This window comes from Fukomys damarensis, unplaced genomic scaffold (assembly GCF_012274545.1).
Source record: "Fukomys damarensis isolate Sample0158 unplaced genomic scaffold, DMR_v1.0_HiC HiC_scaffold_12, whole genome shotgun sequence".
Lineage (NCBI taxonomy): Eukaryota > Metazoa > Chordata > Mammalia > Rodentia > Bathyergidae > Fukomys > Fukomys damarensis.
The window spans coordinates 14,493,385-14,498,318 of record NW_022900924.1 but is presented as its reverse complement, the minus strand read 5'-3'; the positions used below and the strand labels follow the sequence as shown (position 1 = coordinate 14,498,318).

Below are 4,934 nucleotides of genomic sequence, written 5' to 3'. Positions count from 1 at the left end.
TAAAAAAAAAAAAAAAAAAAAAAAGAAGAAGAAGAAGAAGAAGAAGAAAAAGAAAGATATCTGAGGCCCCCGGAATCTTAACAAGACAGCTCTGTTTCTTATCATCTTCGAAAAGCCTTTATGAAGCCTCTCTGGGCTCATGTGGCTGAATGAGGCACTTTACGAATCGCCGATCAGCGGGCCATCCGCGAACTTGCACCACAGGCCAACTGTGTGAAGCGGCAACATGGGGTGGGGGGGCGCAGGGCCCCGAGCCGTGACCTCCACGATGCCCAGGGTCCACCCGATCGGAGTCAGGGGACAGGTGGTGAGTGTCACCGAGGTTAGAGGAGGAAGAAAAGGGACAGATCCCGGTACCGGGTCGCTGAACCTCCCACACCCTGGCTAGCCCATGATCAGAGCCCCGGCCGCTCTTCCCTTCCTCCGTCTCTTTGGAGCACGAGGTCATTTCCGCACCCAGCAGAAGCCTGGCACCCAGGAACGCCTCCCAGCACAGATGCTTGCAGATCTTCGTCACCGGAAAGGGCCCACTGGTTGCATGGGGACCTGCAAACGGACACCAGAGAGTGGAGCCGTCCCAGTTCACCTGGGGGCCCCTCCTCCTGCCGCAGACCATCGGATAAGAGACTTCCGTCGAATGACTTTCCCTCCCTGGGCTTCCCTTTCCGGTGGGCGGGGCCGCACTGCGGACCTGGTGGGTTTCTGTGAGATGCCTGTATGGGCTGGGCAGGCACACAGGTATTGGCCACCCTGGCTGCCAGTAGCACCGCTGGCAGTGTGGTCACTGTGCCTGACACCTTTCCTCTCTCCGGCAGCTCTGTTGAGCAGAGCATGACATTCTGGCCTCCTCACTGCAGACCTTAGAACCTTAGACTTTAGGTAGTTCATTCATTTCAGCTTCTCAACATACTTATTTTTTGTTTGTTTGTTTTGAGCCCTACTGTGTGCTGGGGCCATCTGGGTACTGCCGATACAGGCAGGAACAGGAGAGCATCTTTCCCCCTCGAGGAGTCTTTGCCAGGGATGGTGGACCTCGCACCTCCAACCCATGGAATTGATCAAAGCTCCCCATACCTGCATACACAGGGTGTAGGGCCCTCCTCTGGGGACCCTCACCTGCACGGCTGCATGAAAAATAACTTTTAGCATAAGCATTTGGGACATATGCATTTCTTAAATTTTTGCTTAGATTTGAAATTCCAATCGAATGAGGTGTCCTGTATCTTATCTGGCATCTCTTTTCCCGAAGGATACGTCTCTAAGACATCTCACCCTCTTCCTGCTCATATCTGCATCGATCCGTAGCCCAGCTGATGGCCGACCTCACACGTGCTCTGGACTCCGTGTGCCCTCCTGAAACTAGAGGTTTCCTTACAAAGCAAGAAGGATATTAAGGTCAGCAGCCAGCAGGCCCTGCTGTAGTTCATTTGTAACAAGGGGTGATATTTATGTCCTTGGGCACAGTGTATAGGGTCAGGGAGGAAGGATGGGTTCTGTTAAACACTGCGGTCCTTACCTTTACTCAGTCTTTTCCAAAGCACCCTCACCGGGAACACTGTCTCAGGTCCCTGTGCATCTCAGGGACACAACACCCAGCACCCGCACGTTGAGGGAGACTTTTATTCGGACTCACGTTTCAGAGCTTTCAGTCCTCGCATGGTTGGCAGCACCGTGGAGAGGCCTGGATGGAGGGAAACCGCTCACATCATGGCGTCCAGGAAGAGAGACGAACCCTTCCGGGTCACGCCCCGGAGACCTGCGTCTCCCCGCCTGGCCCCGCCTCCTAACAGCACATTCAGCAAGGATTCATCATTGGATTAATCTCCCGAAGATAACGGCACCCCTGTGACCCAATCCCCTTCCAAAAGCCCCGCCTCTGAATACACGAGGCTTTGGAGGACATCAGAGATCTCAACCATAACAACCACTTAGGCAGACTTCTGCTGGCCCCTTTTTTCATTTGAGAAAACAGAAGCTCAGAGTAGCCATCTGATTTGCCGAAGGTCACATGGAAAGGAAATTAGATGGCAGTCCAGGTTCTCGAGTCACGACAAGCCTGGCGTGGTAGTAGGTACAAACCTATTCGGTGGGAGACTGCCTTGGGTATCATTTAACCCTGAGCATCTTTTATAGCGTCTGGCACTGAACAGGAGCTTGTGCCACTTTTCTCTTGCTGCGGGACAGACGCTACAAACTCAGAGACCTGACGCACAGCTCCTGCGTCCTGGTTTCCCTGGCTCAGAAGCCTGAGCACAGCCGAGCAGGGTCCCCTTCTCAGGACCTCACGGGAGTGGACACACTCAAGGTGCCACCCAGGCTGTCAACCTGGGGAATGACTGGGGAAGAATCTGCTTCAGGCTTGTGTAGGTGGGTGGCAGAAGTCACTGTCTTGTGCTGTATAAACCTGCAGCAAGAGGGGAGACAGTTTCTGGCCTCAGGGAGCTCCTGACCTTGTTTTATAGGCTTCCCCCTGATTAAGCCAGGCCCACCCAGGACAATCTACCTTTTGATTAAACTCAGAGATAAACTGATTTAGCAGTTTAAACTGCAGCAAACCCTCATCACTGTACAGATCATGGTCACACCAAGGGGAGGGGAACTGCAGGGCGTATACCAGGGCTTGAAATGATGTGGGCCACACTTGGGTCTGCCTGCCACAGCGCCAACATGTGCTCCGAATCAACAACCAAATGCAGGAATAAACAAATGCCTATAAAGGGACTGAACGATGCTGTGCTTGCTAAAGATGAAACTGTGAACAGGACCATCCTTCGGCTCCGAGAACAGTATTCTTTCTCTGCACCACCCAGCTCCTCATCCAGGGAAACCCTCAACTCTGTACCCAGTGCAGATCCACCCGGTCCACCCCGGCAGGAAACAAAGAACCCCAAAGAGAAGCCACGCGGACGCAGCAAGGCCGTAGATCACGCCGCAGCCCCAACGTCGGAGCCCTGTTGAAGTGCCGACAGGCTTTTTCTGTTCAGAGGATCGCGCTAATGGGGAACACATTTTTAATAAACACATGCACATCGGGGTGTCTGGTGTAGCGACTCCCTCACACCCACACAGTAGGTATTGATTAGCGACCCGCAGCCCCATCCTTCCCCCTGCGACCATAAGTCATGCGCCTCCTGGCTGTGTGAAAGCCGACCTGGGCGTGGTTGCCATGGGCTCTTCCCGTGGATGTTCTCGGGTTCAGGTATTGGTATGGGCGGGGGGAGAGGGTGGAGTGCTGGCCCCAAGCAAAGTGCACAGGGTCAGACAGGCTGAGCCCCACAGAGCTGTTGGGCTGACACAGATCGTGTCCCTTCTGCAGCACGCACCACGCCAGCGAGTTCCTGCAGGCAGATGTGGCTCAGGCTCCGATCTCCTCAGACGTGGGGACCCCTAGCATCCCCCGCTATTTATGAAGGGTTGAGGCACAGAAAGATCAGCGACTTGCCCAGGGACACAGGCTTCCCAAGTGTCGAGCCGGGACCCAAGTTGCTGCAGTGTGGGAATAGTGTCCTTGAGCACATCTGATGCTGCTGTTACTGCCCATCTGCCTCCAGCCAGGACAACTGAACATGACAAGAAGCTGTGGAGTCAGACCGGCTGGTTCACATCCCAGCTCCACTGTCCACTTATGTGCGAACTCTGACAGTATGCCCATATGGAAGGAAAGAGCGGTTGGGGAGGTGAGAATGGCAGGTGCAAAGGCCCTGTGGTAGGAACAGGCTTTGTGTGCTGGAGAAAGAGTGAGAGGCTCAAGTGATGGAGTAGAAGGAGTAAAGGGTCAGAGGAAGAAAAGGCCACCTGCCTTTCCTATCCTTGCTGCCCCTCCGAAGTTCGGTTCCCTGCTATCTCTCCCCTAGATTACTGCAGCAGCAGCCCTCTAATCAATCAGTATCTCCCCCTCTACCCCATCCATTTCTGCAACTACAGTGATTGGCTTGATCTCGCTGCTGTGGATGTCAGGGCTCCCAGACCTCAGGATCAAGTTCAAAGTCTGCAGAGAAATGTACAAAGGCCATCTGGACTGGCCCTGGGCCTGCAGCCTGGCCTCGGCAAGTCCATGACACCCTCTCTTCATCCTCCTCTGCAGCCCGGAGCACCTGATGCTCAGGTTTCCCCACAGACCTTGGCCTGGGCTGGTATCTGCAGTGCGACTCCACCCCATGGCTGCTGGATGTCATCTCCCCCAGGAAGTCCCCCATGACCCCAAACCTGGAGCCCCTCACAGCCTGAGACTGACCCCGCAGAACCTGTTCTGCAATACGGAACCTGCGTCATTTCTTTGAGGACGGAGACAGCCTTCAGGAGACCTGACTCACACACCGGACACAGATGCTCAGGAAACAGTTCTAAAACAAAATGGCAATGAAACTGAGGGAGGCAGACAGGGTTCAGGCTCTGTCTTTGCCTCGAGGATCTAACAGCACCCCCGGGAGTGAGATTCTCAAACACAGCACCCAGGGCACTCAAGGTGTGGGGTGAGAGACATCAGGGCAGGTCGGCTCGGGAGGACTGGATGCTGGGGATTATTTTCAGGAGAGGGGGCTGGAGGCACGGATGAGTGTGCACTGTTGTGAGGTCAGGGGGCTGGCAGGCTGAGGGAAACAGCACCCACAAACACAGGGTCTGTGGTCCAAACACAGCTTCGGGGGAGCCACGGGAAACATCAGCCAGGTAGCAAAGGGCAAGAGTGAGGGTTAAGAGCAGAGATCCGGGTTCCCATCCTGCCCCCACCCCTGGAAGCCATCTGACCTTGAACCTATCACTTCCCCTCCGTGGTCTCGGTTTCCTCCTCTGTCAACTAAGGGTCATAAAAGTTAAGCTTCCAGGCTCCTTGGTCTCTGGACTTCTTCAAGATTCCAGGAGCCCCGGAGATGTTTTCACAGGGTCATGTGATTTTTGCAAAAAATTACTTTCATGTAGTTTTTTTTTTTTTTTTT

At 54.3% G+C, this 4,934-nt stretch overlaps 2 long non-coding RNA genes across 2 annotated transcripts in view; one reads left to right on the top strand and one right to left on the bottom strand.

Annotated features, from left to right (window-relative positions):
• LOC104848248 overlaps positions 1 to 4,934 on the top strand; it is a 22,500-nt gene that overhangs the window by 9,307 nt on the left and 8,259 nt on the right. The window contains exon 5 of the long non-coding RNA XR_002024706.2: positions 1,250 to 1,395. This is a non-coding gene — a long non-coding RNA (uncharacterized LOC104848248). The remainder of the gene's footprint in view (positions 1 to 1,249; positions 1,396 to 4,934) is intronic.
• Positions 323 to 2,093, bottom strand: LOC104848247. The gene is made up of 3 exons (XR_776365.2): positions 1,634 to 2,093; positions 1,273 to 1,370; positions 323 to 546 (listed from the first exon to the last, which is right to left on the bottom strand). It is a non-coding gene; the product is annotated as an uncharacterized LOC104848247 (long non-coding RNA).